Source organism: Ictidomys tridecemlineatus, chromosome 12 (genome assembly GCF_052094955.1).
Source record: "Ictidomys tridecemlineatus isolate mIctTri1 chromosome 12, mIctTri1.hap1, whole genome shotgun sequence".
Classification (NCBI taxonomy): domain Eukaryota; kingdom Metazoa; phylum Chordata; class Mammalia; order Rodentia; family Sciuridae; genus Ictidomys; species Ictidomys tridecemlineatus.
In genome coordinates, this window is record NC_135488.1 from 60,078,499 (window position 1) to 60,090,706 (window position 12,208).

At 41.9% G+C, this 12,208-nt stretch overlaps 1 pseudogene; it reads right to left on the reverse strand.

The window, feature by feature from the left end:
- Positions 1-4,135: 4,135 nt before the first annotated feature.
- On the reverse strand, positions 4,136-10,567 carry LOC144368945 (uncharacterized protein C2orf78 pseudogene; annotated as a pseudogene).
- Positions 10,568-12,208: the final 1,641 nt, after the last annotated feature.

Here is a 12,208-nt window from a genome sequence, read left to right on the forward strand (position 1 = left end):
TGGTCTTTTTGTGGAAAATGTGCATGTCCCCTATGATGGATAGAGAAAGGCAGAAAATGGTTAGGGATTATTATGTTAGAGCAGAAATGGGGGTATGGAGTTAGAAGTGCGTAGGTTCTAGATGTGATGTGAAGAGAGGGCAGATGAAATTTACTAAAATTGCAAGTGTGTCATTGGGAGAGAGAGAAAGGAGTCAAAGAATGTCAAAGGTTTCTGGCCTGGACAACTGGAAAGATGACCCTAAGGAAGACAAGGAAACTGTGTATAGACCGGACACCCCGCCCCCACCCGCAAGGGAAGGAGAGCAAATAGGAGACTGATTCTCAAATGTGTTCAGAAAGAAGATACAAAGAAAAGAAAGACACATTTGGACTAGAGGCCATGTCCCCATTCTCCACCTGTCCTACAGACTACTCCCTCTTCCTGTGGCCAGATATCCCTCCCCCATGAACCTTGAGATTGCTTCTCACTCAAACACCAACATAGCAAGCAAAGACACCAGGTGCCATGGTCTTTACAGGGGACTCACAGTCTGCCTCAGTGTGTTACCTAGTTTGGGGGAAATGAAGCTCTGCTTCAGGGAACTGAAACCTGCAATGTTCTCAATTTAAGATAATTATGTTATCCATCAAGATTTCAGAAAGGTGCAGGCAGCAGTGCAGATTGGAGTCTCCCAAAACAAAGAGATTCTCCCAAACAAAAGATACCTTTGGCCTAGAGGCCATGGAAATAGATGAGAGAAAGCCAAACCCTGGAGTAGCATTTACCACAAAAGTAGAGAACACAGTGTTTTCTAGGGACCTCAGAACAAGAGGATAGGGCAAACCACCAGCAGGAGGCACCAGACCTGCCTGGCAGCAGCCCTTGCAGCAGAGGAAATGGGAGACAGGAGGCTTTGAAAGCTCCAGCAGGCATTCCTGCAAAGCACTGTGGGCCAGCAGGAGAAGAGCAGCTGAAACTGAGAGGGGTTCTGGCCAACCCCAAAGTGAGTGCAGTAGGTGTCCTACAATGTGTACTATACGTTTTATAATCAATATGGTACAACAGCTATTTACATAGCATTTACATTGTAGTTATGATAAGTAATTAGAGATGATTTAGATAATTTGAATGTGTGCAGTCTCTCTTCAACTCTATGGAATTTGGTGTCTTTGAGGGGTCCTGGGTGCAATTCTCTGTGGAAACTGAGGAGCAGCTGTAAGTACAAATGTTCCACATTCATATCGGAAGGGCTGATGCTGTCCAGAACCTAACGTGTCTTGAAAAATGAACATAGAACGCTCCTTTTCAGAAAAGGCCTCATCCAGAGGAGAAATCGCTGGGAGGAACAATAGACACAAAGGATAAACCTCCCTGTGGAAACAGCGAGAAAATTTTAGAAAATAAGTCGACCTGTTTTTAATACTTCAAGAAGGAAGAGGAGGAGGAGAAGGAGGAGAGCAAAGGGAGAATGGAGAAGGGACAGAACTGGAGGGAAGAAGAATACATGGACGAAGGAGAGGTGGAAGTTGCAGTTCCATCACATAAGAAACTCTATCCTCAACCATACTTTTACAAAGAAAATGAATTTTGCATCAAAGTGCATAGCAAGAAAAGAAGGAAACCAAATCCCAAATACAGGTATTCTAAGAAAAAGGAGAATAGCATCCTCTCAGAGGACGAAAACAAGTCAGAAAAGAACCCCCCAAGCACATCAGATGGTAGCCCACTCTTTCAAAACTAGCTAAAAAACAGAAGGCCACGCAATGCAAAATAGGACAGAATCTGAGAGGGGAATGGAAAATTATATCATGTATATAGCTTTCTGTTTGGGATGGTGAGAAGTTTTGGATTTGGATAGTGGATAATGCTCGAACAACATCGTGCATCTACTTAATGCTATAGAGTTATCCACATAAAAATGGTCTAAATGTTGAGTTTTATGTTTCATAATAAAAAGGAACAACATAAATGGACATTAGAGGAGATGGTAGAAATCAAAAGAAGACTAATCTAAAAGGGAAAACATGAATGAACGTAATAGATACTCTCAGAAAGAATACTGAATTAAAAAAAAATGAAACACATGATGAAAAATATTCCAGAGACCTGGTAAATAGGAAAAGCAAGAAAGCCAGGCAAATCCTACAAAGGAGAATGCAAATACACATAGGAATTTAATATGTCATAGAGGTTACATTTCAAATCTGTGGGTCAGATAATTTAACAAATTGTGATACATACATTTTGGGGTTAAATATCTCTGGAAGTTTCCAAAATGAGGGAAAAGGTGATGACTCCTGTGGGAAGAGTGGTGAAGATGGTGACTGGCAATTTTGAGGGAATGGGTGAAAGTTGTTGGGGCTGCTGGATCCTGCAGCTGTTGGCAGGTTTCTCTTTGCGCATGCGCACTGTGCTTGCATTGGGTGGAGATGGAAGCCAAGGAGTGATGTTTTTCTTGTGGGCTTCCGTTCATGGCAATGGTCGCTGAAGACAGCGCTTACCAGAATCAATGGAAGAGGACCTGACAGGCTTCTCAGTTCAGTATTTAACCCCCTTTCAAGTGTGATCTCTCTCCTTCACCCTCTACCCCAACATCTCTATGCTGTGCTCTGAAAACCAGGTTGGCTGCCTGCAGGGGGCCGTTGCCAACACTGAGGACTTGAGGACACAAGCCTCAGATTGAGGCCTTGCTTCTCAACCATTAGTAAATTGTCAGAGTGATACTGGCCTTGTGTGTGAAGGTTTATTCAAGTAGTGCCTCTCTGCTGCCCTGGTGCATGGGTGTTGAGTCAATGGTGATTTACTCCAGGCCATGTTCTGGGTGGGCCCCACGCTGCTGAGTTCACTTGGCCAAGTCCCAGGTTATGAGCTTCCCTCAGGGTAACTGTGAACCCTCTACCACCGCTGGTAGATTTCCCGTGTTTTGTATTCACCTTTCCCAGCTAGGATCTTAAGTGACCCAAACCTGGTGGAGATGTGCCCTGAATCTTCTTTTGTAAAATGCCTTTCAGGTAGACCAAAAACTAGGCCATTCTCCATGAGAGGTTTTTATTGGATTTTTGCATTTCTTCTGGTCAACCTGAACCCGTCTCCTATCATTTTCAACTTGCTTGACATTTTATCATTTTATCCCTAGTTTCAAACATTGTGTTACTGGTCAGCCATTTTGCCAATTCCTGATTCTTCCAGTAAACCCATACCAATCTCTTCTTTTTGCCTTCCTAGTGCTGGAATACATGCCTTCCTCTTTCCCCCATTCCTAGCCTTTACTTCTATTATCCTGGCCAAATTTGAGTTCCTTTCTTCTCATGCAGGCTGTGATCCCCACCACTACCAAAATAGACCACACTTAACAGCCATTCAAACTCAAAATTCCTGTTTATTATCTATTAATCAATTCCATTACATTTCTTTATTCAGTTTTATTAAGTTTGAAAAGTATATTGGAATGAGTACATATTCATATGTCTATGAGGACAAATGTTTGATAGCCAAGTGCTAACACAAGGCCTCTTTGTTATCTATTAACCAATTCTATGGAGTTTCTTTATTCAATTTGACTAAACTTTAAAAATATATTAGAATGAATTCATTTGTATCTTTGTATCTACATATTTATAAAATTTGTATCTACACATGTGGAAAACTATGTGATGCCCAAGCAGTACCAGAAAGCATCTTTATTACTTATCTCTCAAAGAATACTATTACATTTCTTTATTCAAGTATACTAAGTCTTAAACATGTATAAGTGAACACTTTTGTATCTATGTACCTCTCTGTATATATATGTGGAAAACTATTTGGTATTCAAATGGCAATATAAAGCCTCTTTATTACTTACCCTCTTATCAATACTATAGCATTTCTTTATTAAACTATATTACCTTTTCAACTCTGAAAAAATTTTCATCTATCTATCTATGTGTATATGAGAAGAGTATTTGGAACCCATGTAGGACCCAAAGGCCTCTTTATTTTCTAACAATGGTACCAGAAGGCCTCTTTATTATGTATTAGTGAATTATATTACATTTATTTGTATAAGTTTATTAAACGTTGAAAGCATCTGAGAATAAATGTGTATCACTCTATCTATATACATGTGGAAAACTATTTGGTCCCTAAGTGGCACCACTGATCTTAGCAGCTCTTACATTATGTAGCCATAGTAGCGAGAAAACTCCATCTCTCTTTCCCTCTCAAGGAAACCCTGCACTCTCCCCAAAGCAGTGTACTTGGCAGCATTCTCACGCTCTTGTTGAGCCTTCTTCTTCATGGCTTCCCGCTCTGGCCTCTGGTGTCTGGTGATGGGAGTTGATACTACTTGCCCAGGAACATTAGGTTTCCTCCATGGAATTGGTTGTAAGGCAAAGTCTTGGAGGAGATATTGGTTTTGAGGCTTGGGTGGTTGTGACTGGGGCTGGGTCCCAACCCTGGGAACGGGTTGCCAATGAAGAGAAGTACAAGATGATGTTTTGTAGGGTGCAGGCCCAGAAGCAGCAGACCGAGGGGCACTAGGCTGGGTAGAAGCACTCACACCTGACTGAATGGCATGAGTCAAAACGGGGTGAGCTGGCTTGGCAGGACGCATCCAAGATGGGTTGGCAGTAGCTGGTTGGGATGTGTTGACTGCCATGGGTTGAGCTGAGCTAGCAGGGCCAGGCTGGGCAGGGTAAGACCCAGTGGGTCTCCGTGAGGCCAGAGACTGTGGCCTCCTATTGATTGCTGGTCGAGGTGGAGGTTTCTCCTGGGTCAGAAAAGGCAAAGGTACCAATTTTACCTTCCCAGGTGGTGGAGGCTCATCAATGGATGGAGCAGGACCCTCTCCTTCAGCACCGATATCTGGATTCTGGGCTTTGACTTGTGATTTCTCAGGACCCTTAACCACCAGCCATGGTTTCATAGCTGGGCATGTACGGTTGTCTTGGGTACTGCCTGAGTTTCCCAGGGCCCGGGAGGAAGAGAGCCCAGTTTTCTTATCATTCTTCTTCCCCAGTGCGTGGAAAACCTGCACCGACTCCAACATGTGCATGCCGAGACAGCTCCGAGGCTTTTTAAAGGACTCTTGGCAAAGCTCAGGTTGGTTCCTCTTCCGCTTTAGTTTGGGCACCGTTGGCTTGTCTTCTGCCTCGACTTTGTTGCCTGGCTGCTTCCTCTCCTCGGCTTTCTTGGAGTCGTTTGCTCTGGGTCTCTTGGTCTTTTCTTGCTTATGGCCCTTAGCCTTGCTGTTCCTGCTGGATGCAGCTTTCTGAGCTTTGCTCTTACAGTGCTTGGCCGTGTGCACATTGGCCCTATTGCTGTCTGCATCCCTGTGAGCAACTTCTCCTCCTAATGCACACTCTAGGTCCCTTAGCTGCATTTTGGCCTGAGGAGTTCCATGAGGAGACTCTGAGGCTTTATGTTTTCTGTTCCTCACTGGATCACTAGGACCCATTAAGGCACTTGTGATTTCCTGCCCCTGGCTTTTTCTGTTATTGCAGATGTATGAGAATTCTGGAGGCTGTGGCAGACAAAATGTCTGACTTGGAGGTTGCAATCCCAAGGAAGCCTCCATCCCTAGGGAAGTTTCCATCCCTGCAAAGGAATCAAGGACGATGGTAAGTAGGATGCTCCCCCTTCCCAGCTCCACACCTTTCAGGGGAACCACCAACTGTGGAGAAAGCATTTCTATTAGCTCTTTTTAAGGACCACTGACAGATATCTGTTAAGAGTTGCATATTAGTTACAGGTGATCCCTTGAAGTGTTACTTTTGGGCTGGTTCATCACCATGGCAGCATGGGTTTCCGGTAGAGCACTTGTCTCCTCTGTGGGAAACCCAGAAAAACTCTTTCATGAAGTCTCTCGCTCTCATATAGGGGCCTCTCAATTCTCTCCACTCTCCCCAGAATGTAAGAACACTTAACACCATGACCTAGGAGAGGGTGGAGCTGATGCTCATGAGATCAATGTGAATGGTCGGGGGTTTTGGACTCCTGCTTTGGACAGCATCTCTACATACAGAGGTTAAATCCTGCAGTCAATTAAGGGACAATTAAACTGTCACACCCTGATATGTGTTGATGTATTTTTCTAAACCAAAGTAAAATTAGGGAAATGTATTTATAGTGTGGTTGTGTAGCTGGACTGAGTGCAAAAATAGTGAACAGCCGCTTCCTTCCGTGTGCTCCTAGAGGTCTCTTAAATGCATGGGTGGCCATTACGCTGTGCTGCATGCTTGTCTTACAGAGTCTGAAAATGGGGACTGCTGAACAAGATTGTGGTTAAAATCTCAGCACTTGAATTCTAGGGATGTGTGGACCCACAGTTACCAGCTGAAAACTGGACCCTCCTTTCGAATGGTAATCTCATTCCTTCCCCTTTTTGCTGTTTGTACTCACCTTGAAAATGTGTTTTTTCTATGCTTTGAGTGGACACAGAGTAGTAGGTCACAGGTGTAGGGACTGATGGTAGGACATTTGTGGGCTGAACTTCCTTCAGCACTGTCACCATTTCTGGTTGAGGGGCAGTGGCACTACTTCCTGCATATGGCACAGAGCCATAGGATTGCAGGCAGGGGTCATGTTCTCCAGAGAGCAGAGTCCCCAGAGAGTTTTGATCATAGTAGTAGACCTGGCTTCCTTCTTGGTGGGGTAGTGAGAGGCAATGTCCTTGATTTGGAATCTGAGGTAGTGTCACCTGGACGAGCCTACCAGATAGTAGTGGATACCCAGGGATCATGACATTGGCTTTGGAAGTTTTGTCATACTGGAATGTCATAGATAGGGAAGAATCTGCTGTATTCTGGTCAGTGACAGTCATATTAAAGTCCCTGAGTGAGGATGAGCTCTTTTCAGCACTTCCTGGGATATACCACTCAGAAATACTTGGATAGGGGGCAGGTGCCATGGGAGTCTGGTGCTGGCCAGTAACTCCAGACACCATGGCTGTGCTAGCATGTTGATAAAGGTAGGCACTGCCCATGAGTGGCTGGAAGGAGGTGCCACAGGTTGAGGGCAGTAACCATGCTGAAGTGGCAGCTGGAGCAGAGGCTCTGGAGAAGTTGCAGACACTTCCTGTCAGGGAAGCTGCATTGGTCACCACAGGAAGAGACAGCTGCAGAGAATCAGCATTTCCATGTAAAGAAGAATTTTGGAAAAGTTCTGTAGGAAGAAGAGGGTGGTGAAAATATTGATGAGACAGGCAGATTCTTACAATATTTGAGGAACAATATCATCTTAATGTTGTAGTAATCAGGAAGGCCCTCATTCCAATAATCATTGAGAGACCCCAAGTCACTCCATTTAGGATGGCTGCAAGCACTCTTCTGATTCCCTGCCTTTTCTCTCAAATTGGGCACAGAAGTCCCAAGTGGTCTGCTTCACACTTTGTTCTCTAAAAGCATCCTTCTACCTGTCCTACCTTTCCTTTGAGCCTGCCCTAGTATTGACTCATGAATTTGCCCTAGAACTGAAGCATTTTCAAACTCAGAGGAAACCCCAACCTTACCAGTTAGCAAATGAGTACACCAAGGGTCAGGGAAGTGAGATTGACTTGTTCAAAATCAGCAACAGATTATGGAAAGTTTCTCCCTGGCCAGGACTCTTGTTGCAAAGAGCAGAAATCTGGAGATTGAGAAATTTGTTTTCCCCTGTTCATAGAAAATCGTACTGCTATCACCACAGTGATCTTTAGTATCTCCTTTTGTTTTTCCAGGTCACGTGATATTTCCTAGAGTTCAGGTTTACCATCCAAATGATAATTTAAGCGTCAATCTTTGCCCTCTTTCAGCCTAACTGCTGATCCTACATGAAAATGACTACCTGAAATTCAGTTTCTCAAGGAATGCTTCTTGAAAGAAATTGAAAGTTTCTGAGCTTCAGGTTACTCATCTTTAGTGTGGTTATAACAATAACAATAGTGATAATTCATCCATAAATAAAAGCGTCATATTACATAAGATTCATGTGAGGGCTGAGGTTATGGCTCAGCGTTAGGGGGCTAACGTTAGGGTTAGCACATGTGAGGCCCTGGGTTCAATCCTCAGCACCACGTAAAAATAAATAAAATAAAAGTATTGTCTTGAACTACAACTGATAAATAGATATTACAAAAAGTTTCCTTTGGAGGGAGTTACAGTATGTTCTGGAAAGATAGAAGCAAAAGTCAAAAACAGCTCAGAACTAAAAGGAATGACTACATAATAATGAACATATCGATATGAGCAAAAGTGAATGTATATCAAATTTGCTAAGAAATGACTTCTGTTATCATGCATACAATATTATGAAAGTGAATGTTTCTCTTTGATTTTAGTGAATATTGTTAATCAAAACAAAGCTCATAATTGAAGGTGAGTTTGAATGCATTCTCAAGCAGTACATATAGACAGAGAAACTATACTAAAAATGTGTGTAATTGTAAGTAAAGTGAACACAAATTTGAAGTAAAGTGAACAGAAATTGAAGTAAAGTAAAGAACAGATGGGTAGCCACGTGGAGAAGGGAAAACTAAAGCTAAAACCCTGGATGAATCTGGGCATGCTGTGCTGGGCCTCTGGTCCCAGCACTCGGGAGCCTGAGGCAGTGGGATTGCAGGAAACCAGGAATTGATAGCCACTGTGGGCAATTCAGGAAGATCCTATCTGAGAAAACAAATAAAATATCCTGGAGATATAGCTTGTGTAGCATGCTTGCCTAGCATGCATGAGACCCTGTGTTCAATCCTCAGAACTGGAGAGAAGAGAAGAAAAGAAGAAAGAAAGAATGAATGAGAGGAAGGAAGGGAGGCATAAGGACCAAGGCAGGGAGGGAAGGAGAGAGAAATGGAGGGAGTGAGGGAAAGAAGAAGGGAATGAGGAAAAAAGGAAGGACGAAAGAAATTTTGTACATACTAGAGAAAAAAACAATAAGTGTAAAGTCATTATTGTTCTTGTTTCTCTTCCTCTAGGGATTACCAACACCAAATAAAAGGCATTAATTCCACTAGGTAGATATTTCAATTGATATAAATACATTTTCTGATAATCCTTTTGGTTATTAAAAAAACAGAAAAAATGCTTTAACAAAATCATAGAAGCCTAGTTTATTATCACATTTAGAGAAAAGTCTTGTTTCTAAAGTCTGAGAAAACCATCACAGTATAATAAAATAACAAATTTAAAACAATTTTTGTCTTTTCTTCTGACATTTTCTTCTCCCTTTTATATTAATACACCCCAGCCCCAAACAATTATTTGAAATGTAGACAAAACAAAAAGTCTTCACATAATTATTTAAATAAACTCGGAATTAGAGATGGGAGCTTGAATTTTTATTCTTATATAGTTCTTTCTTTTGGTTCTTAAATTTAGAAATCATCAATGACTATTTCTATATTGTCTTTTTAGGAAAAGAAAACGTTGTAAAGATGGAAAACAGCTTCACCTTGACAGCTTATATCACAGAAAGGAATGTGTCCTTCTGATGCAGGTTTGGACAAAACATTTTTTAGATATCCCTGTAGTTTAAAAATCAGAACAAAATAGGACATGGAAAATGCCATTTCCCCATCTCTGTCTAGAACCACTTTGCTTGGCATGTTTGGAGGAAGAATCATTTCTAAAACATACTTCTAACATGTTCATGTTCAAACTGTCAACATCATCTGTGTTGAAAGAGGTCATAGAAAAAGTGTAACAGCCAAGTGTGACTTTTCGGATAACCTGCTTACCCCAGTGATACCCTAGTTGAAGTCTTAGTTTCCTTGCTGTTCTGTTAAGCTAAACATTCTCTAAACCAGCCTCTGGGACGATTCACTCTATGCTGTCTGTTGGTTTAAATAAGATCTTTGCTTTTCTTCCACATCCATCTTAACCAACCTCTTTTTCATCGAGAACATCATTCTCTTCATCTCTATAATTCTAACATTTTCTTCTCCTTTATTTTTATATTTTCTTCCTCCACCGAGTTCCTGTTGCCGTGTGCTTAAACAGTCACAAACTTGCTTTCCCAAGAACATCTGCCTCCTTCCAGCCCTGTCCTCGTGCTCCTCTCTCCCTATTTCTTTTTTCACCTAGGTGAAACAGAAAACTCCCAAATATGTGAATGTCCCTTTTATGAACAGCACTAAATTTGAAATACTGAAGTGGAAATCTTGGTGAAGGGAAACTGTTACAGAGGAAACCTCTTGGTTTCCACCCTGCCTAGGTTTTGTCTCTTTCAGTTGAAACAATACAACCATGAAATCTGATTTCATTCTCTATAAACATGCCCCTCAAGATGCAAGAAAAGTAAGGGACCAGAACATGGGCAATCTGTTATCCTCATGTAGCAAATCAGGAAACAGATTTTGTGAGAGAGTCAGATAGTCCAGTTCTATACCTAGTACATGTCAAATTCCAAATGAAATTAGGTGTCCAGATTTCTAGTTCCATCCTTTCCCCTATTATTCTAAGCCCTTTTGACTCCATTAGTAAATTGAGGCAGGTCAAAGTCTAATGAAAAACTTTAAAAAGTTTCTTTACTCACCAGACATGGTCAGAGAAGAGGTCACATCAATTGTAGATACAAAGGATGAGGAGATCACCCCAGAGGATGTGTGGGTGGCTGAGGCTAGAGAATGCATGTTTCCCAGTATGGGGTTCACTGGTCACTGTTTACTGGCCACTCTAATGACTGGTTACTGGTCACTGGTCACTTGCGATGATTCAAATTTGTTTACAACTACATGGCAAGCCTAAGATTCTAGCAGGTGGCAGTAGGTTTGGTGGGAGAATGATGTCACAAACCTGGCCGTTTAAAGGTATGAAGTAGCCAATAGAGTGGTCAGACTCCGAAGGAGAAGGTGGGATTGGGTGGGGGAAATGACAAGAGAGTTGATTGGGTGGAGAAAGTGACAGGAAAGTTATAATAGAAACTCAATGGCTCAGTTCTGGTAGGTGAGCCCTGCAGGAGGGACATAATGGGCTGACCCCATGGCTCCCCTCCCCCAGGCTCTTGTGTTAGGGATATCATCTCTGTGTTCCTCTTAAATGTTCATTAAAATATTATGAATATGTTATAAATTATGCTTCACAGTATAAGAGGTAATAGTGATACGTTACTCTATTAACATATGCCGTTAATATCCCTGGAGATGGAAGACATCTAGTTTGAGCAAGTATAGTGGTTGTGGAACCACAGAAGTTGATTTGATTAGTGAAGTTCCTGCAGTATTCAAGGATTCAGAAAGGGGTTAAAAAGTTGTTTTTTTCCCCCCTAGTTGTAGATGGACCCAATACTTTGATTTTATTAATGGGTCAAGCCCAGTGCCTCATGCGTGCTAGGCGAACATTCTACCACTGAGCCACAATCCCAGCCCTAGGGGGAAGTTCCTTGAGTGCATTTTCTGGGGAATGATGTGGCCCAAGATTCTCTTTAGTTTCTCCTTGATTGATCCCTGCTTTCTTTGGCCTGGGCTGGGCCAGTTTAGACTGGTAACTCTCTTCTGCTCTCCTTCCCCCATCCCTCTTCATTGTAGACATTTTTTCATGGACAAGCCTTGAGTCTGCATTCTTGTACACATTGATATTACTTTATCTTAACTAGCAGAAGCAGGGGTCTTTTTTTCTGTGAGTTGATTCTTTGAAAAATGAACTCTGAGCAATAGCAGAAACTCTAGAGAGGTGGAAGACTTAGTTGACTGTAAAATTTCCCTCTCTGGATTTTTGTTGTGCTCCTTTAACTTATAATTTCTTGAGGACAGCTCCTTGGTCATGTAGACTTTCTGCCATCAGCCTCTTTCATATGTGAGAGGCACTGAGGATCCTTTCTCTCTTCTTATGTAAGAGGATCCAGTGTGGCAGTTACTGTGACTTCCTCCCCCATGCAAACAGCCACTATAGAATCTTGGGCTTCTCACATTCTTTGTCTTGCATGTTTGGGTGGAAGGCCAGGAGAAAAGTTAGAACATTAAGAGAACATAACAAAGTATGGATAACAAAGAAAAGAGAGGTTAACATGGACTTTTAAATTTTAACTTTTTGTTAGAAACAAGTTAACTCATTGAGGTCTCATTTTGTCTTAATCAAAGAGGCAATTAATTTTTTTATTTTATTATTATTATTATTATTATTATTATTATTATTATTATTATTATTTTTTGCTGGGGGGACGGGTCCTTGGAATTTAAACCAGGGACACTTTCCCATTACCTCACATCCCCAGCCCTTTTTATTTTTCTTTAGAGACAGGGTCTCACTATGTTGCTTAGGGCCTGATGGATTTG